We start from the raw sequence: 23,057 nt of genomic DNA, 5'->3' as shown, positions 1-23,057 counted from the left end.
TTGGTTTATTCGTTGTAAGTGCAGCATTTTACTAATGAAAAACTCCATTTTGAATATTTTCTTTTGTTAATAATTGAATTAATGATAACTTTCTCCCTAATATTTGACCTAATTAAAGATCTCCTGTTCAGAAACCTGCTTCCAACTTCTTAGGCAGTCCCACCAAATAGATAAAATTAAGTAATAATATTTTTTGCATTTTCAAGTAACTTTATCTTGAAATTTGTCAAGTTGACTAATTCTTTCCTCTCTCTTTTTCTCTTTACTTTCTCCAGCATTCACTTTCTCTTTGTTTACAATGCTGAATCTCTCCTGGAATATTTGTCCCATCTTGTTTTCCTTTCTCTGTTCCGCCAAATCAAAATAGGGAAGCAGACCTAACTTGGCACACTTGATCGTGTAACACATTCAAGGATAATTGATTGATTTCTTTCGTACAGTAAAATGTCCCAGATGTCATTTCTGATTTAGACACATTTAAGACTCATCTTGAGCTAATAAAGAATTAATTTCTCATCCTAATAAACTAAGTTAATTGTGCACTAACTTGGGACCAGTTAAAATGTATTATATCATAGTTTTCTTTGGAAATGTTTCTCTAAATAAGTTTTTTGAGTTTACAATAGATTAGGAGAAATGCCTTTACTAAATCATTCTCAATTAACCAATATTTATTGAAACCCTACCTCTCAATTATAGCATTGTGAATGATACAAAGAAGAATCAGATACTTTATCAAGGGAGACAAATACGTGTTCTCACAACTCTATTGCAAAATAGACAATGATACATTTTATAAAATAGCCCTAGTTAAAGAGCTGTGAAAGGATCTTTGCTCCCTGTGCATGAATTTTTCTCACACCATGCTATCCTCATTGGTTGAGCCTTGTGTCCCCTGTATTGCTGATAGCTTCTCTTCACAAGGGTCCTTAGACAATGAAAAATTGACTGGCTTGGCAGTCTTCCAGTTTCTTTCTCCCAGGGGCATTAGTGGTCAAGGGGAAAATTAAAAATTCTACTTTGCCCCTTTTTCAGCCAGTGACCTCTGTTCTCTGGTAACAGAGCAATGCATAACCCTGAACTTCTATTTGGCTTTATTCCTTTATGTTATTCATGGGAAGCAATGTCCTACTTTTTCATAGTAAAACAAAAGCTCCTATCTCAAATGCTTTCTAACCACTGTACTTCTGGTATGCGAAGTTTCTTACGATTAACTGAATATAAAGTAGATGTGATTTGGAATCTCATCCATCACATATTGACTTTTTATTTTGTTTTGTTTTATGTAACAATGAGAACACCACATAGAGGAAGGATTCTAGCAGTGGAAATATTCTGGGATCATCTTTAATGGCCAGGACCAGGGTGAGGTGAGCGAGGAGATTGTCTTGGACATAAAATTCAGGGAAGTGCTGAAAAACTCAGTGATAAAGATAAATAATATATAGTGCAATATTTATAAAAATTAACTGAGAAAATACATAATGAACAAAATATCATGATTAAAATAAAGATAGATCAATAGATTATTGATTTTTCCTTTTGCTTCAAGCTATAGCTCAGCATAGCACTGGCATCATCTCTGAACCTTCAATGTCAGTGACCAATGTTGAATTGATCATTCATGAAAGATTCATTTGTTCAGTTAAAGACTTGTTCAGTTACTAAGTGGATAGATCTGAAGTGATATAGTTATTGAGAAAGTTAGTCAGTTTGACCCCAAATTTCTTTTGCCTTGAACTGATAAAATTGACAGATCATTCTAAAGACGTAGAATTTACCTTGCTTGCTCTTTTATGTCTTTCTCAACTTTACAGTTCTCCTTTTTACTTTTTTCCTCTGTGGTTTTATTTCTCATACAAATTATGTCTGACTTTTTGGGGAACTATTTTCATTATACATTGTAACAGATTTTTGATTACTTTCCTGGTAGAACTTTGCTGACTTATTTCCTCTCCAGAACTTTGTAAATTTGCTAAGAAGATATGAGAAGTGATAAATCAAAATTTTAAAGCCTTGATTATAAACCTAAATTTGAATTTCCTCTAGAAATGATTTACTAGCATTTCTGAAATTTAGTATTCTTTACTACAACATACAATGAATAACATTAATTTCTTTTTTTCCAAAATGAATGACTATAATTTAATAGTGAGAAAGAAATACTCCTAGTAGGGTATAATTACTGGCATTTATAATGCTAAGCACCCCAGTTCCATCCACTCCTCTTAACATTCTGAATAAACTCAAATCACCTAGCCCTGAAACTAGCTTCAAGTATCATAACACTTCAGATGGAGAGTAAGAACCTTACAAAAATAGAATCCTCATTCCTCCCTCCCATCTGCTGTGCTATTGTTGTCACACAGTTTACTTTTGCATATGCCATAAAACCAAAATACATCGCTACTATTTTTGCTTTAGATAAATAATTTTTAAAGTAATTAAAAATAATAAAAATGTCTATTATAATTACCTTTGTTTTAGCTGTTTCCAGACATCTTCATTCCTTTGTGTATACTTAGAGTTCTGTCTGGTGTTTATTTTGCTTTCTGCCTACAGAACTTAGTTTAAAATTTCTTGTAGAGTATTTCTGCTGGTAATAATTCTGTGATTTTATTTGTCTGGAAAATGCTTTATTTTCCCTCCATTCTGACAGGTATTTTCTATAGAATTCTGGGTTCAATTCTGTTTTGTTGTTTTCTTTCAGTACTTTAAGGATGTCACTCCATTGACTTCTGGTTTGCATAGTTTCTGACAAAAGATCTGCTGTGATTGCTATCCTTGTTCTTCTGTGAATTATGTATCACTGCAGTAGAGACCCACCCCAAAGGAGATTTCTCTAGGATTAACTCTTGACTCTTAGCGTGCTTGGATAGATTTGAATCCATTCAAAGATAAATAAATAAACAAACACATGGCATCAAATGTGGGACATGTGTAAATTTTTTGTCAAAAAGAAAAGAAATGAGATAAGATGTGCAAAAGATAAATGAGGAAAGAAGATATTTTAATAACATACCCCAATACAGAGAAAAATAATTGGGATAACAACTTCTTTGAACTTTAAAGGAAATTAAAGGAAATGCAGACAAAAAAAGAGATGGAAATGAAGTACACCACTGTTCTTAAATGCAGTAGGTCTTTCAAAGGTAATGTGAGTATAGCAGCCCCAGTACCTCAAATGGCTTCCAAATGCTTTCACCCTGTGCTACTTCAATTTAGGGAATTATGGAGGAATTTACCAACGCTTCCACTATACAAATTCTCTTAACATGCCAGTGCTCTCTCAGGAAGTAGAATTATATACTGATTCCTGTCACCTTTCATACAAATTCCACTATACCTGGCAGAAATTTTTTAACATATATATTTGGCACTATTCCCTAATTTTAAAACTAATAAAATGTCTACCCCAGTTTTCATTTTTCCTTGATCCTTTCAATCAGATTCTGGAAGAGGAATTTGTGAGCCTCTTTGCTGCTATGTTTTCTAGAAATGTGTATAACTGAGAAAAACAAAAATACCCAGAAAACTTTCTATTAAAAGCAAACTAACACCACCACTAGGAAAAAAGAAAGACTTTGATATCCTTTGTAAAGTTTAGAATCTATGATCATTAATCAAGATCAATTAATGTATCTGTTTGGCAGTTTGGGCTTTAATTTTTTAATTTGCATGTTTATTGAGATAGCACCTTAAATGTAAAAATTAGAAATTCTATGTTAATGAAAAGAAAAAAATAAAGTTGTCAGCAATCTCATCATTCAGGGCTAACCATTGTTGACTCATTAGTGTAGTGCCTTCAGAGTTTTTAAGAAACATGTTTGGAGGTGGGGCTGGTGGTGTAGTGGTTAAGTTCACGTGCTCTGTTTCAGCATCCCAGGTTTCTCAGGTTCGGATCCCGGGCAAGGACCAACATACCACTTGTCAACCATGCTGTGGTGGTGTCCCACATGCAAAATAGAGGAAGATTGGTACAGATGTTAGCTCAAGGCCAATCTCCCTCAAGCAAAAGGAGGAAGATTGGCACAGAAGTTAGCTCAGGGCCAATCTTCCTCACAAAAAATTAGTTTGTCACCCCCTTCCTCCCCAAATTAACAATACATTATGAATATTTTCCTAGATGCACTAAGTTTCTTAAGGATACCTCCACGTTATTTCACATTCACCATTGTGATGTTAGACATTTTCCAATTATTTGTTGCAGTTATATCTTGTTTTCATGATTCTGCTTTAAGCTATTTAAAATGAGATCTATTAAAATTTTCTCAATCCCCACATCAACTCTATAATGTTTTGTCGAAGTTATTTGTCAAATAAAGATCTGCTGGTTTGGATTGGAAGATAAGCAGTGATTTTTAAGATTCTTATTTAAAATAGGTCTTATTCACATGGACTTATCACATCTATATGAGGAATAAAACTTATCTTCTAGGATACCTGAATGTCCACAATTATAATCAACTCAGTTGTTTAAGAGTATTCCATCACCAGGAGCTCATATTAAATAAATAAAAAAAATTAATAAAATAAATAAAACAGAAGTTTCAGGTCAACACATGTACCCCTGTCTTAAGAACTGTATCTCCATATGACCTTTTGTAAAAGTGATACTAATCTGTAATCTCACAACAATTTATGAAATCAGTTGTCTTCCATAGCCTCACCAGTACTAGAGGTGAGAAAATCTATATCTGTTGTATAAGAGTAAACAGGGAATCTTATTGTTTTGTGTGTTTCTGATCACAAGTAAAAATGTGTATTTTATAATTATGAAGCACCCACTCAATTCTTGTGCTTTTTTTTAATTGAGGTATTTATTTACTTATTGACTGTTTTTTTTTTTAATAGATGAAGGGTAAAACTTTACATTTAAAAACACAAAAGTGTTTCCAGATTTCTGATTTCTTGTTTTGGTGTCATCCTAAGGAAGCCATTCTACACCCTACAATTGTAAAATTCATCAACTGAAATTTCTTTGCATTTTAATGTTCAATATATTTTATATCTTTAGTGCATAATAAATCCATGAGGAATTTACTCTGTGGAATGAATTTATAATGTGTAATGTCGGGATATGACTTTACTGTATTGCAGACTGGCTAATCTCAAGTGGATAGATTTTTTTTTACTGAATATTCCATTCTTTCCTCAATTATTTCAAATATAATTTTCACTACATACTAAATTCAGGCTCAGTATTCTGCCCTTGTTGTATAGCTACTCCTGCAATAATACCACACTTCTTTAATAAATATAGTTTTGTAATACACTTCTAATTGAAAACTATTTTTTATAAATGCAGATTCACATACAGTTATAAGAAATAATACAGAAAGATCTCATGTACGCTTTACTCAGTTTTCTCCAATGATAAGATCTTGCAAAACTATAGTCCATTATAACAGCTAGGATATGGAAATGTTTACAATCCATAAATCTTTTGAAGATTTCCTCAATTTTACTTGTCTTCCTTAGTGTATCTCTCTGGGTGTATTTAGTTCTATACAATGTTGTCACATGTAGCCATCACCATAGTCAAGATACAGAACAGGTCCATTACCACAAAGATCCTTCATGTTTCCCTTTTATGTCCATTCCTACCTCCCGCCTCCTTACCTCGCTCATATTCCTAACCTCTGTCAATCACTATTCTGTTCTCCATTCCCAAAATTCTGGTGAGGATACAGAGAAACTGGATCGTTCATTCATTGCTGGTGGGAATGTAAAATGGTAGAGTCACTCTCTAAAACATGCAGTTACCATATGATCTAGCAATTGCACACTTGGGCATTTTTCCCAGGTAAATGGAACTTATATTCACACAAAAACCTATACACACATGTTCATAAAAGCTTTATTCATGAAACTACTCAGTAATAAGAAAGAGTTATTGACACACTCAACAACCTGGATGAATCTTCAGGGAAATATGCTGAGTAAAAAAGCCAATCCTAAAATATTACATACTACGTGATTCCATTTATGTGATAATTTGAAATTATAAAATTTTAGAAGTAATGAGCTTTAATAACTTAGCGCATGACCCTTATCATATTTTTTCTAGAATTTTTCTGCCTAATCTCACATTTTTTTATTCCTACTTAAGTTACAAAATCTTTTTATCATATTTCCTAATTATTGAATTGTGATAGAGTTGAGTTACTACATTAAAATCGGGAATTTGACCCTGTGATACTAAATTTTGTCATGTAAGTCTTAATGAGTATGTCCAATCCACATGTTCTTTTACGTCGCTCAGTAGAATTCACAGATGGTGAATGGTGGTCTTGAATGATTCTTGTGAAATAGATTCTGAGTCACTTCATACAAATTTCCTTTTATTATTTCACTTGTTACTTCATATATATATGAAGGCTACTTACACTATTGAGTATCAAATATGCTAGATTTTTTTTTTCTGCTCATAATTGTTGAGTGCTAAGGTTTGCATATGGGTTGCATATACATTTTTGGAAGATTAGGTTTTTCTGGCTCTATTATTAAATAGTCCTTGAAATGTCATTTGCATGATGGATACTTTTCCTTTATACTTGAAATTATAAAATCCTTTGATTAAATGCTTTTTAATTCACATCTACAGATGCCAAATTGTCATAAAAGACTTTGATTGTTATTTGGGTTGAACTCCTCTTTGATCTCTTTCAGAGACATTGAAAAACACATCAAAGCTCTTTGGGAGTTTGGAGCACAGCTTTCGATGCAGGCACATCTAACTGGGTATCCCACTTCTGCCAGTGATCAAATATGCGACCTTGGTCAGAGACTTAACTTTCACTGTGTCTTAGCATCCTCGTCTATGAAGATGAAAGCATGCATCTTACAGTGTTGTCATACAGATTAAATATACATAAAATATTTGGCATACTGCCTGATACAGAGTTAGAGATCAACAAAGAGAACTGTGTGTTTGTGTGTGTGTATATACACTGGTGTATACATATATTGATAACATATCTATCATATAGGAAGACTCATTGTGATGAGCTGGAGTCTTGTTTTAGTGGAAGTCACGCAACGGATATACTGTATATCCAAAGGATAAAATATAGTAATGCTGCTTTTGTTTCAGGGAAGTTTTACTGTACACACAGGGCCATTGTAAAGTGCCATGGAGATGGTGCACAACCCAGCTCTTGGAGCACCATTCGCACAGACTACAATGAGATGTGCCCTTTTTATTTGTACAGTGCATAGTCAGCAGGGCCAGGATTAAAGTGGTGTGAGCAATGCAATTAAATATTAAATAAAATTTATTTAATATTGAATACATTAAAATATTAATATTTCAGTGCCATTTTTTAAAATGTCAAGTACACACATTTTTCCTTTTGCCTCAGACTCTGGGATGACTGCATGGCAATGTTACTGATCCCCTCTTTATTTCCCTTTTTTTGTATTTTGTTCATGATGAGTTTTTGCATTAATTTTTTATTTTTAGAAATATTTTTAAAATATTGCAGTAAAATATTATTTATCTTGATTACTGAGTTTTTTGGTGACCCCAAGATTTTGTGCCCAAGGAAAGTGCCCCTCTGGCCTCACCCTAGTCCCAACTATGACATCAGAAAAACTTTACAAGTAGATCTATATACACAACTATCATATGATGATAGTGTTGATAATCCTAAATGTGCTCCTCCTCCAGCCATTCCCCTCTCAATAAATGACACCACCAGGCACTCAGCTACTCCGGGCCAGAAACCTCAGAGGTATCTTTAAGTGATCTTTCTTTCTCTACACCTCACGTGTAACCCACATATAATGTTGATATGTGTAATTCACGTGTAAACTAATCCAGCTGGTTTTCTCTTCAAGATATATTCTACATCCACATCTTATCACTTCTCCAATGCCGCCTTAATCCAACTCTAGACTAACCGGTCTCCTTTCGCTCTTAACCCTCACCCTCCTAGTCACGATGAACCAAAGAAATTTTTATAAAATGTAACTCAGATCATGGCATTCCTTTCAAGATCTGGAGAGATATGATTTGTGGTTTGCTATGTGATTAGGGTTCACTGTTTATAAATTGGCTCTTAGAGTCTAGATTCCAAACAAACATAAAAATGTTTATATTTCAAATATCATAGCCCTCCAGTGACTTCCCATTCCAATAGAACAAAATTGAACTTCCTTCCACACCCTCGATCGTTAGAGAACTGTACTCTATCCCACTTCTCCATCATCATCTCTGACCACTCTCAGCCCCCCACTCTGACCCAGCCACACTGGCCTACTTCTGTTCCTCTATCCTGAATTATTCTCCATCAGATCACTGATCACTTTTTGGCATTTTATTATTAGTTACCTCGTTATGTATTTGTTGCCTGATTTCCACAATTGAAAAAATTTGGAAGATACCTTATTTAAACTGTGTAAACTATGAAGATTACTAGAATGTAATCTTCACGAAGTAGTAATTGGTGCTTCCTCTATTCTTGGGCCTAAAACTCTGCCAGACACGTAGTAGAAGCTCAATAAATATTTGCTAAACACATGAATAAATATTAACAACGATAATTGGTTCAATAGAAATTAAGCAGCAGACTATGATCAGCCAAACATTTTCCCCAACATAATACAAAATAAAGCCTTAAAACCCTAATCCAGAGGTGCCTAACATTAATTGAAATAGACTTTAAGTTATTTATGTCTACCAGTTACAGCTAATCATGATTGAAAGCTTCCAGTAAATTATATAAATGCTGCGCTGCTTTTCTGCTAATAGCAGCAGGTTTTTCTCTTCAATGATCAATGGAGAAAATGGATATTTCTAAATTTTCACTGCTATTATCATTTCAATCAATTGAAATGCTTGGAAAAGATGTAGTATGATGATAAATTGTCAAGAAGGTTTTATAAATTTGACAAGCAACTTTTTATAGTTAACTTGCAAATTCACCTACCATCTCTGTAAGTCTCATTTTTACAAATAAGGAGTTAGAAATATGAAATGCGCTTTCTCATGTTTGTTCTTCTTAGAGTATTCAGACTTACAACTCATCCACCCAGAATATATGAACACAATCATAGGAAAAAATAATCGTTGCAGAAAAAGTTCTTAAATACAACTATACCATTGTAACACTAAGTTTAAGCAAGTAATGGAGTATTTGAACTTAAATAATTGAAAAAATTAGAATATATCCTTATTTAAACCATGTAAACTATGAGGATTGGGATACAGACATTTGAAATAATTAACACTAGATAAGTATTATGGAGTGTGTGTGTGTGTGTGTGTGTGTGTGTGTGTGTGTGAGACCCAGACTCTAAGAGGCAATTTGTTAAAAACGAACCCTAGGGGCCAGCCCTGTGGCCGCGTGGTTAAGTTTGTGCGCTCCACTTCAGCGGCCCAGGGTTTCGCCGGTTCAGATCCTAGGCAAGGATACGACGCTGCTAGTCAGGCCACGTTGAGGCAGTGTCCCTTATAGCACAACCAGCGGCACTCACAACTAGAATCTACAACTATGTGCTGAGGGGCTTTGGAGACAAGAAGAAGAAGAAGAAAAAAAGGCAACAGGTGTTAGCTCAGGTGCCAATCTTTTTTTTTTTTTTTTAAAGATCAGCACCTGAGCTAACAACTGTGGCCAATCTTTTTTCTTTTTTCTGCTTTATCTACCAAACAACCCCCTCCACCAAACAACCCCCTCCACCCCGTACATAGTTGTATATCTTTTTTTTTTTAAGATTTTATTTTTTTCTTTTTCTCCCCAAAGCCCCCCAGTACATAGTTGTATATTCTCCGTTGTGGGTCCTTCTAGTTGTGGCATGTGGGACGCTGCCTCAGCGTGGTTTGATGAGCAGTGCCATGTCCGCGCCCAGGACTGGAACCAACGAAACACTGGGCCGCCTGCAGCGGAGCGCGCGAACTTAACCACTCGGCCACGGGGCCAGCCCCCATAGTTGTATATCTTAGTTGCAGGTCCTTCTAGTTGTAGCATATGGGACACCGCCTCAACGTAGCCTGACGAGCGGTGCCATGTCGGCGCCCAGGATCCGAACCCTGGGCCACTGCAGCAGAGCGCACGAACTTAACCACTTGGCCACGGGGCCGGCCTCCCAATCTTTAAAAAAGAAAAAAAAATGAACCGTATAGTAGATCAAATCATGGCAGGCAGAAGTATTATTACAGCAATAAAAACCATATAAAGCAACTTGTTCCCAAAAGTTTCACTATTACTTCACTTGTATTTCCATTAATGGATATGGATATAGATACAGAGGATGATTCTTGAGATATTGCTATAGACAATAATTCCTGAAGTTTTATTATACTGTTAAAGAAATCCTAAGTCTATAAACTAGTTTTATTGACTTATAATTAAGTGCCCCATCTTCTGGACCATATGTAAATATAAGAATTAATGTAATTGTAATTTTTATGAAATACCTGGTGCCATCTCAGTTTATATCGATTGATAAGATATAAAATAATACAGCCATCACTTTAGACTCTGTACCCAGATGCAGCCATTGGGCTTAGAGATAAGAGGTTGATTAAAAATGTGATTAAGGTGTCAGTTAAATAATTGATCTCTCACTCCCATATAGATTTGTCGCTACATGAAATGTCAAACTGCCAGTTTTTTCCCCCTCACTTGAATTAATTCAACCCTTAGCATCATCCTTGAGTTCTCTTTCTCATCCCTCCGCCACTCGCCAAAGCCTACTGGTACCGTCTCTGAAATGTCCCCCTAAACCATCATGTTCCCCTTCCCACCACTGCTACTCCAGTCCAGGGGCTCATTGTTACATCCATGGACTCTGACACAATAATGAAATTTTAAACCATATTTGAGTGCTCTAACTCCTTGAAAATATACTTACACAACATAAGATGTCTCCACTTTAAAATTTATTTTTCTAAAAACATTTTTAAACAATTACATTGTGCTTTTTCTGTTTTCAACAGAATATTCCTATTTATGTAGTTTTTGTATGTTTATTAATGCTTTTATATTTTATCAAATTATTAGTCACAGTTCTTTAACAATAACAAACATCTTTGTATTTTAAATCATATGAATTTTGAATTTTGATGTTGAGATGCAGTGGTAAGTTTCAAAAGTTTTAGCTAAGTGAAAAAAATCAGATACACATTCCAATATATTCTCTTGGGTTTCAACATGAATGCCACTATTTTTTTATTACAAGGATGGCAAAGCATATAGAGACAGACTGCCCTCCTAGTGGTAACGGAAAAGTGGTGAATTGATGGGGATTTCAGACTCTGCCTGAAACTTCATTCCTACAAAGGACTCAGGAAGACATTTATTCCTGATAGGCGGTGGTGTTCAATGGCTGCTTCCAAATTTCCCTCCCTTTTTTCCTTTTCTTCCTCCTGTATTTTTCCCCTGGGAATTACACACTGTCAAGAAGGCTTCTCTTTGCCATTTCTCCCCCTGGCCTCACATTCCAAGTCATCACGGGAAGAAGAAAGAAAAACTTCTACCACCAAAATTGCTCCCTCGAAATTGTAGGTAACATGTATTCTACTTTGGCTGTAAGCCAATCACAGTATTCAATATATGAAGTTTTTTTAAATGCAAAAAATGGTGTTTTACCTTTAAAATATACATCTTATTTAGTAATGAAAAAAGAGTATATGCCAATGGATTGTTAATCCAAACTAGAATTAAATCTAATAGATAATCTTACAGGTTTTAAATTTCTCAGAACAGTAAAAATTTGAATAATTTTTGGTTAAGCCATTAAAAGGTAACTCAGTGTCAGTTACCACATTTGGTCTAGGCTAGACCATGAGGAAACTAGTAAAAGCAGATGACCCTCAGGGAGGCAAAACGAATGAACAACAAGAAACCCCTCTAATTCTCAGTTGAGTATAATACTCGATTTTACCTTGCATTCTATCTCCCAGTTCATAGCCATTGTAAATATCAAAACTCAGTTCCAAAAACTCCCAAAGTCTGTAGACATGAACCTGAAAAAATGGCGTAGTGTTGAATAATTTTATACAAGGAAACATTTCTGAAATTCACCGGGGGCACAACATCAGGCGTTTGCAGTGCTGCGGCAGACTTTTATGTTACTATTGAAAAATGCAGAGGACAGTGAGAAGAATTCCAATTTTTCTCTCTATAGATTAACAACCAGAGTTTATCATTAGATTTCCCAGAGTCACATCAGTTCAAGGACTCCCTAAGAATACGAAGTCCATGGAGTGTGGGGGGAATGTTTCGGCTATTCAGCACCATCTTCATGGAAGAGTAACAGTAACATAACCCATGGCTCCCTGTCAAAGATCCATATGTTTAATCTCTACGGATCCAAGGAAAAAAAAATCTTAATACATTTCTTAAGGAATTGGCTTCATCTTTGCTCAGGTTTTCTGTGAAATCATTGGAATTCTCACAGTGGATTTTTACACTTTTCTTAGAATTGGATGTTTTGACACAATGTCTATAGACTACCTAGGGTTTTGCTCATTTTATAAGCATTTCACAATACCTAGAAAGCAAGATATATTATTTTAAAGAAATACATTTCACAAAAATGAAGAGCACCTCTCAAGGTATGTATTTAGCATCTTACGTAATTAGCATCAATTGCATTAATGGTTTCACGTTTACTTTTTTTGTTTTATATATAGTCACCACTTTAGTTCAGAAATATTGCTACCAGTACTATGGTGTATTCTTTTGCTTACTTTTGGAATAATACTTTAATTTAAAAATCATGCACATGTATATATGTACATAATTGAAAAAATTCTGAAAGATCTAGTGTTGTGGTCTTTTTAGGGGTTATTTCTGAATGGTTAGGATTGAGTAGTTTATTTTTGGGCTTTTTAATTTATGCATATCTAAATTGTTTGAAATTTTAACAAAGGGCATGCATTATACTTATAAATGAATTAAAACCATTTCTTATCCAAAGCAAATTCTAAAAAGAGTCATAAAGTCTACCCATAGCATTCATTTAACATGTCAGGCCTCTTTGGAAGTTATCCTTGGAAGTTTATGAAATCATAATCAGTTTATATTTAAAGACAATGTTTTAAAAATATAATCTTGTAGGAAATTTGAAAATGATAGAGCTATCATGCTTTCTAGTAGAAATGTTATGTGTCACAAACATAACTTAAATTTTCTGGTAGTCATCTTAAATAGTACAAATAAACAGGTGAACTTAATTTTTAAAATGTATTCTGTTTAACCCAATATATCCAAATTAGTGTCATTTTAATGTGTAATTAATATAAAATTTTTAATGAAAGATTTTACACTCTTTTCTCTGTACTAAGCCTTCAAAATGTAGTACATATTTCATACTTGAGAGATGTCCTAATACAGATAATCCAGATATCAAATGCTTAACAGCCACGTATGGCCAGTGGCTACCCTGCTGGACAACAGAGAACTAAGAGACAGAGAATTAAGTTTTTATGACACTTACTTGCAGACTCCCAGCAGAAACTCTCAGGTAGAGTGTCGTTTACCTGAAGATTTAAGAGTATGTTTTTTTAAGTTTCACAGGCGGGATTTTCAAAATTATAACTTACTTTTTAAAATTAAGAAAAAAAATCTAGGGGCTAGCCCAGTGGCACAGTGGTTAAGTGGGCACATTCCACTTCAGTGGCCCGGGGTTTGCCAGTTCAGATCCCGCATGCGGACATGGCATTGCTTGGCAAGCCATGCTGTGGTAAGCGTCCCACATATAAAGTAGAGGAAGATGGGCACAGATGTTAGCTTGGGGCCAGCCTTCCTCAGCGAAAGAAAAAGAGGAGAATTGGCAGCAGATGTTAGCTCAGGGCTAATCTTCCTCAAAAAAAAATCGAGCCATGGCTATAGTGTTTTAATTGGCAATCAAATTTGACATAAAATAAAATTCTTATTTAGAAAGACATTATTAAGGAAAAGTTGCTTCCAAAAAATACTGGACTAGATAATTTGAGAGACTTTCCTATGACAATATGACTATAAACTAGACAAATTATGAGAAATATTCTTTTTAATGCACTGCTGAAAATTATGAAGGACAGTCTTCAAGGCAAGCAGAGAGTAAACATGAAATTACAGCCATACTGGGGATAGGGGGTATGCCAGCTCAGTGCCAGAGACCCAACTAACCTTGGCACTACCTCAGATTAGGAAGTGTAATCCTGAGATTTATCCTTAAGCCAAGACTCTCAAAGTACATCAGTGTGGTCCTGGTTCAGGAATATCCCTTGGCTCCCAACAAAAGCAAACTCAATTTCTCTTTGGAAAAAACATCCTCCATTTAGGTTCTCAGGGCACCCATAAGGCAAGTGCAACCAAACATGAGCTCACAATGAAAAAATAAAAGGCCAACTAAACAACATGATTTCATTACAGCTTCAAGGACAAATAATTAATTTGAGCCCCAGGCACTTCAGATATTGGAATTATGAGATATATTATATACATAGGAAAGAGTTTTAAGAAGATGCATTCTTAAAAAAATCACCAAGAAATGAGAAAATATCAAAACAAGGGGCAGAAGAAAAAGGACCGAATCGAATTTTTTAAATGAAAATTATGTAATTATTGTAATTCAAAATCTAATGGAAATTTCAAACAGCAGAGAGCAATGCACTGGAAGATGTATCTGAAGAAATTATCATATGTGTCACATAGAGAAACAAGGAGGAACATATTGTGACACAGGTCATTAGTTCTTCATACTATGTTAATAGTATCTGGCACATAGTAGAAACTGATTAAATATTTATTTAATCACTTACAAAATAAAACTAAGAGTTTTATTATTATTATTAAATTATTATTAAAGTGTGTTCTCAGCCATCTGGATTTTTTCCCGATGATATCCAACAACTGCATCCTTGGAAACATTTGATTAATGAAATATTTCCTTAACATTAGAACATTTTCTATTGTATAAACACCACCCCAGGATTTCTATACTAAAACAAAACAAAATATTTTTATATAAACATTTGCAAAAATACCCGGAATTAAGCAAGAACTATTTTCATGCCCAACGAAGTAAAGAAAATGCGCATATGGCCATTCACTGTCATAAGGGAGGCTTCAGCTCTTATTATTGCAAATACAACCAGAAGGGGGAAAAGAAACTTTTTCTTTTGAATTCAGACCTCTGCCTTTAAAGTAAATGACAGAGTCGGAATCTTAATCTGCTGGTAAATTTTATTGTAGTTCATATTTAAACAAAATTGGACAATTTCTCAACATTGGCAATTTAGTACTAGAGGAAAGAAAAACATGAAATGTAAAAGCTCCAGTCACAATCTTTTGTGTTGCATTGTTACTTATGAAAACGATTGACAATACAAAGGCCCAGCCTGGCATCCTGCGCTTGCCTGTGTTTTTGTGTTTTTTATCGTTGCTATTCAAATAGCGCATATTTGCAAGACGATACGATCATTCCTCAGTTCAGTACTTGCAGTAATATATAATCAACTACACAGTTTTTAGATCCCTAATGTTCAGTTGGTTTACCAAAGGCCTTGGTGGAGCTAGAATTAAACCCATTTGGGAGAGGCAAGAAAGAGAGAAATGACACGCAAAGAACTCCTGAAAAAAATCCAGCTCTGGAGTTCAGCTTTTGCTTTGAAGCGAAGGTCATCCAAAGTTAGCGACACTGAAATCCTGTGGTAGTGACCTGAGAGCCCCATGCTCTGGCCTTGTGGTGAGTGTGAGCACGTTATGACACTGCACATCCTGAAGCGTGAAAAGCCCCAGCAATGGAAACCAGGACATTTGCATGTCGAATGCAGATTCCATTGTCTAAGTGAAGGCCACTCTTGCTTTCCTTCAACCCTTGTACCAATCAGTCCTGCCAACTGTTGGCATGCTCTCCATTATGTTAGTGTTGGCTGGGGACGGGCTGTTGCAAAGAGATTTTCTTTCAGCTTACACTCTGGGGAACCGTGGGAGTGCACCAGCTTGACAGTTAAACAACCCTGCCTTCTCTTTCCAAGAAACAAAAGAATGATCTGTGAGCTGTTGAGATATACGTGACAGTGAATCAGGGTATGTAGCCTGGACCGCAACTCATAAAGTTCAGTTCTCAAGTGAGGGAGAGGGCCAAGCAAATCAGGACAGGAGAAGAGAACAAAGTCAAGGGCTTAGTATTTGAGTGTGCTATGCCACAGTTATTCCTTTGTGGACCAACGGGTCCTCATTGATTGTTTCAAATAGACCTCCTCCCTAGACTCATCATGTTGTATTCAAGTCCACTTCTCCGACCTGTTGGGAGTGGGAGGATTGTACTTTAAAAAGCTAGAAAGCAACAGGTTTGGGCAATAGTATGTTATGATTTCTATTGCCTACCATATTAGCTCAAGTCCACAGCTCTGCTCCACAGCATCAAAAAAAAATAGGGCCTCTGGTTAACTTAACTGGTTGTAACACAGATTCAGATATATTAGGAAATCTCGTTCTTCAAAATCTAACAACTAAATGCAGAAAGGTGCTCCTGTAGCCCCCGTGAGAATCTTCCTCTATTCCAAGGAGATGGAATTCATGTGATTTTTTTCTCCGAGGTGTGAGTTTGATCTGGTCTGCCAGGAGGAACGTAAGTAAGTCTCAGTAGGTCTAAGCATAACTAGTGCTAATGATGAGTTTGGTGGCATCACGTCAGCCCTGAAGTCATTACAATGTTTCATTGGTTCACCCTTGATGCCTTGTCTCCTGTTCCCACAACCCAAGAAAGCACAGCACCTAAAGCAGAGTTTCACAGCTTACCCAGGAAATAACTATTCTCAACTGAAAAGATTTTGTTAAAAGGAAAAGAAAAAATAAAAACTTGTTTTTAAGGTTTTGTATATAACATTTTCACTTTCTCTGATTACAAAATTGAAAGTCAATAAAGAACTTAGAAATGCATTAAAATTGTCACATGCAAAATAATTTAAAAGCATGAAAATCAAGGAGTGAGGGTAGGCATATTGACTTAAAGGATGTTCAGGACGGCTTCTAGGGTTCTGGTAATGTTGTGTTTCTTTATTTGTGTCCCGTTTATCCAGGTTGTCTCACTTTATATTTAATATTAATTGAGTTGCACACATTTTTGCACTATTCTGTACATATAGTATACTTTAATGAAATTATTTAAAAAAGACTCAAACTCCTTAAATACGCTTTTCTCCTCCCAAAAATCACTCATCAGGATTTCCATTATGACCATCATGGTATAGGCTCAATGTCTTCTTCCTTGTACTTCTGGAATACATACTAAAAAATAGGAAACAAAAACAGGCAAATAAAAATAATACCACAAACTCTCTTTTTAGCCAAACTATGAGATTGGCAGCTTGAGAACTGTCAAAAATTACATCTAAGAAAACTCAAGCAAAAATATATTGGAAGTTGAGGTGTTCACACTGAAGTACAAGTTATATCCCCTTTTTTCAAGAACCTTCATAAGATCTAGACTCAGCAGGGCTGATTTCTGGCTGAGAAGGTGCAGGATGAAATGAAAGAGTAGTGGAAGGTCCTCAGGGCACCCAGGGGGAGCAAAATTTAAAAAGTACCTTGGCGCTTCCTAAATAGAAGGGGCTTCCCCGGTGATGCAGGACCAATGTTTCCTGTTGACACCAGCTAGTTTGAAATCTGGGGTTAATCATCAGAAGCCGTATTGGCCTGGTGTGGTTCAAAGAAGCAATCAAGGCAAGATTACACTCAGTTTCACTAGACTGGAAACTCCCTAGTTCAGGAACATCCACCTCATGGAATTATGATTAATAAAAATATCACTGGCTACAGCAGTAATACAATGATATGAAAAGAAACATAGTGGAAAAGAAGAGCAATGCTTGTATCAGCTAAAAAACACTTTCCGGAAGATACTGATGCCGCAAATCAGAGGAAAATTGTTACCAAATATTCTACCATAAATTACAAAATAATTTAACACAGCAATCATGTCTCTAATGTAAGAGCAGGAAGTGCAAATATAAGAAGTCAGAGAAAAGCTGATAAGACATAGAGTATAGAATGTAAGCTGGCAGAATTAAGGACCATGGAAGAAGGAATCAAACTGCCACAGAAATAAAGATAAAATTGAAAAAAAAAATAGGAGAATGGACAATACAGAAAAGAAAGACGCATAGAACATAGAAATAAGAAAAGAAACCAAAATAAAATGAAAATAAGGAAAGAATTAAAAAGAATTGGTATAAAAATGGTAGCTATCGAAGACAAGCAAAAGAGATACAACACACTTTTCTTTAAAGTTCCCAAAGAAGAAAAGTGAAAGAAATAAAAATTTTAAAGTACACTTCAAAAAAATCTTGAATCTATTTATAAGAATGCACCCTGTACCATATATTGCAAATTTTAGCCCCAAAAATCAATACTGAGGCACAAACTTGTAAATATATTGGACATTAAAAGTAGAGAACAAATCCGTTGGACAGGCAGGCAAAAAGATCAAGCATTTATGTGATGAGAAAAATGGGGCTGTCCGTGGATTTTGTCACAGTGACATTCACTGAAGGAAAACAGTGAAGCAACACCCACAAGATGCTCCCAGGAAGGAGGGGTGAGATTTCTATCCAGTCAAAGGCTCATTGTGGTATGAAGACTGCAGACAGACAGTTTTGAATATGCACATCTGAGGAAACATTATTCCTATGAACCCTATGGAAGACACTTCTAGAGAATGAACTTCAGCCAACCAAAGGGTTACTGGAAATGCTATTGCAGAAAAATTGGTCTCAGATTTGATTTCTGACACAGAAAAACCTAACATATTTCTCTATACTGGAGACTCACTTAAAAAGAGAGAGAGAGATTCAGGAATGTTAAAAACATTTTTAAAAAAGATGAGTAAATGGGGGCCAGCCCCATGGCCTAGCGGTTAAGTTCTACACACTCTGCTTCCACAGCCCAAGTTCAGTTCCTGGGTGCGGACCTACACCACTCATCGGCAGCCATGCTGTGGCAGCAACCCAGATACAAAAAAAAGAATAATAGGGGGAGATTGGCATAGATGTTAGCTCAGGGTGAATCTTCCTCAGCAGAAAAAAAAAAAGAAAGAAAAGAAAAAAGATGAGTAAATGTATACCAACAAATACAAGTATACAAACAGAGAGAAAAATATAGGAGTTGCAATCTTAATATCAAGCCAAGGTCACTTCATAATGATAAGGGGAACAACCCACATTGAAGATATACAGTTATGTATATTTGTGTACCAAATATAAAATTTGTGCACCATTAGACAGACGTTACAGGAGATGCAAGGAGAAATAGAAACAGTCTAGCAGAAGAAAACGTTAATTCACTGCTCTCAGTCCATCAGTTTGAGTAGACGCTCATAAAGACATCATAGACATTTAAAATATTTAATGAAGTAACCATCTATCTACTATCTTTATCTCTCTCTCTGCCCGTTTACCTGCCTGTCTATCTATACATCTCACCAACTCTTTACTGAGAAAAGAGAAAACTCTCTACAGTGAAAATGGAAGACATAGATCACCTTTAAAACATTCACAAAAACCACCTACATGTTAGGCCATAAAAATAATCGATCAATTCAAATTTCAAAAAAATATACAAATATATGCAAATCCAAATAAACAATATACATACAATTTGTATAAGGCCCTGGGTGAACTACAGCCTCACTCTTCCCCAGTACCCTCTGCCCGCCTCTCTAATCTCCCCAGCCTGCCCCACACCCCCATCTCTGTCCCTGAGTGCAGAAAGCATGTTCTGCCTCAGGGCTTATGTCTTATTCTTTTCTTTTCCTGGAATGTCCTACCCCAGATAACCATGTGACTTGTTTCAACTTTTCATTATGATTTTTACAAATGTCATTTCAGTGAAGCCTTTCTTGGCCTTTCTATGGCAAATTTCAAAATTTCAAATCATGCCTTGACACTTTCTACTCTCCTCTTTGTTACCTTTCCTTTAACATTTCCTTTTATCTACTATACTTATACTTAGGTGCTAACACACTTATATGATACTCTTGATTATTGTCTGTCTCCACCACCATGACAGAAAGTTCAAGAAGTCAGGGATTGCTGTCTGCTCTGCCCACTTTTGTATCCCTGGTTCCTAGAACAGTGTCTGGAATCTAGTCTGTGCTTGATGAGCGTGAAATGGATTTTTGAAAGTAATGATTGATTAAAGATTACATTTAAAGTATCAAGAAAAAAGACAAAAACCTAGGAATAAACCAAATAAGAAATGACAAGATCTATAGTAGAAAGACACAGATGGGGCTGACCCAGTGGCATAGTGGTAAAGTTTGCATCTTTCACTTTGGGGGCCCAGGGTTTGCACGTTTGGATCCCGGGCATAGACCTACACAGTACTCATCAAGCCATGCTGTGGCAGCATCCCACGTACAAAGTAGAGGAAGATGGGCACAGATGTTAGCTCAGGGCCAATCTTCCTCAAAAAAAAAAAAAATCTAAAGCATCATATATTTAGTGAGTGAGGTTCTGTACAGATTTTATTTGCCATTTAATTCTCCTTATGAATTGTTAAATCTTTTGAATTTTTCTTCGTGATTTTTGTACTTTATTTAAGAAGTTTCCTTCCAAATTTATTATCTTTCTTCTAACATTTTGAGGTTTCCTTTTTTATATAGGGCAATTCATTCCATCTGGAATATATTTTAGCATTAAGTACAAAAAGAAGATATATAATTTTCTTCTCCAAAAGTCTTGCCAATTTCCTTGACACTATCAGTTCACTTGACAGTATCAGTTCACATGTTGATGTATGTGCTTCCTTTGTATATGTACATTTCATTTTCATCCATTTATGTGTAATAAGCACACAGATAGCTGTATCTATCATGTATACATATTTATATGAGATTCTGTCTCTCTCACTGTCTCTTTCTCCACAGGATTCAGAGGAGGGTTTTGTTTTCCTTTTTCTTTTGGACACATTTGCTTCTTTGAGTCCACCATCACACTTTTTTTATGTACTGTAAAGTTTTATAATATTTTTAATATTTGTTTATTTTTGGTTAGTCTACCTTTTATAAACTTTTGACTAATCTATTTATTATTCAATTTAAAATATAAAATCATTTTATTAACAAAAAACAATACACTGGTATTTTTTTTGCTATGGAAGATTTGCCTTGAGCTAATATCCATGCCAATCTTCCTCTATTTTGTCACTGTGTGGGCCACCAGCACAGCATGGCCACTAACAGAGTGGTGTAGGTCTGTGCCTGGGAACCGAACCCAGGCCACCAAAGTGGAGCATGCTGAACTTAACCACTAGACAACTGGGGCTGGCTCTATCCATTGGTATTTTGATGTGGGATTTTCATAAACCTGAGGATGAGGTTGAGTAGTTGATGCCTTTCTGATGTCAATCTTACAACCTAGAAGCAGAGCACGTCTCTTTGTTCATTTGAATCTTCTTTACCACTCTCAGAAAGCTATCTGTACTTTTAGTATAGGTCCTATATATGTCTTATTAAGTTGATTCTTAGGTGTTTTATATTTTTGCTGCTAATGTGAACTTGTGGTGTCTTTGTTTTAAATATATCTTTTAATTATAATTTTGGCACCAGGGTTTAAAAATATTTTATCTTATATCAAAATTATCAACTATGGTTTAACAATTCCTTTTTTCTACTTTACAACTGTTATTTTTCAAATTTTTGATTCCTATTTTATTTTAATGACCAAAACTTTCTGAAAAAATACTTAAATGATTAATATGACTTTTCTGACATCGTCCCAGAGGTTACTGGAAATTTTGATGTTTCTGTGTAGCTTGAGAGATATTTTATATCAATGATAGTATTATAATCCCGTTCCTAACTTGATCATTTTCTTAAGATTAGAATTAGAGTTTAACTTTTATCTGCTAGCTTTTCTATCATCTATTGATATGGCATGTGGTTTTCTTAATTGACTGATTGATATTATAGTTTATGATATTAAATCATCTTGGCATTCTTGTATAAACATACTTGAAGATGATGCTTTTTTAAAACCATTAATTTTAATTAAATATTTATCCAATTAAATATATATTTAATTCAATATTTAATCAATCAATATTTATTAATACTTATTTGAGATTTCACATATATGGCCTTAAGTGAAACGATTCTATATTGTTATTATTGTATGACATCCTGGTGTAAAAGTTTTTCTAGTTTCATGTTATAGAGAATCTTTTCATTCTAAATATAATAGACAGTGGTTTATACATTTAAAGATTGAGAACAGAACTATCACAGAAAATGGTCTATCATCTCATCTCTAAGTGAAGACCATTTGATATTAGCTGTCCTTTTCTTAAACATCTTATTTTAGTATATCATTGCTAGTTGAAAATGCTATGATTATTAGTTTTATGTTTATCCAATATTTAGTAACAATGAAACCTGCAAGAATTCCTTTAGAGTTCTACTCAGGTCCTTACAGATCCATGGGACTTCAGGGAAATCACTTTATCACTTAATGAATACACGTAACAAATGTCTTTCCCTGATAAAGAATGCTTAACTATGAAAAGAATGCAAAAAAAAATATTTCAAGACTAGATTTTGGCACTCAGGCCAAGTGATAAATAGAAATAAGGTTGAGGGTTTATTGCATGTCTTTCTGAATTAAAAAAAAATATGTGTGTAAATATGAAGAAGAAGTAAAAACTTCAGCTCCTCACCTTCCCTTTTTTACTGTCTATTTGAAAGTTGTGTTTAGTCATTTATTTACACACATCTGATCAATGTTTGGTGAGAAATGGCTATGGTGGTGGAAGGTCTGATAAATTATCTAAAATAGAGCAAACAGTAGTTGTTTGCCGAAATGTGCATTTACAGTGATTGTTCTGCGAAAGCTGCCAGATGGAGCATTTTGCTTAGTAAGTTTGAAGAAAGTGACTTTTGTGTATGTATCAACAAGCAAAAAAAGGGGGACTTCTAAAATAATGAAGGACAGAAAGGTAGAATCTTTATTTGACTATTTCAGGTGTTGAAAAAGTGATCTCTCTGGGGCCAGCCTGGTGGTGTAGTGGATAAGTCGCACACTCCACTTTGGTGGCCTGTGGTTCACGCGTTCAGATGCCGGT

Source organism: Equus przewalskii, chromosome 9 (assembly GCF_037783145.1).
Source record: "Equus przewalskii isolate Varuska chromosome 9, EquPr2, whole genome shotgun sequence".
Classification (NCBI taxonomy): domain Eukaryota; kingdom Metazoa; phylum Chordata; class Mammalia; order Perissodactyla; family Equidae; genus Equus; species Equus przewalskii.
Note: the sequence above shows the minus strand (reverse complement) of the source record.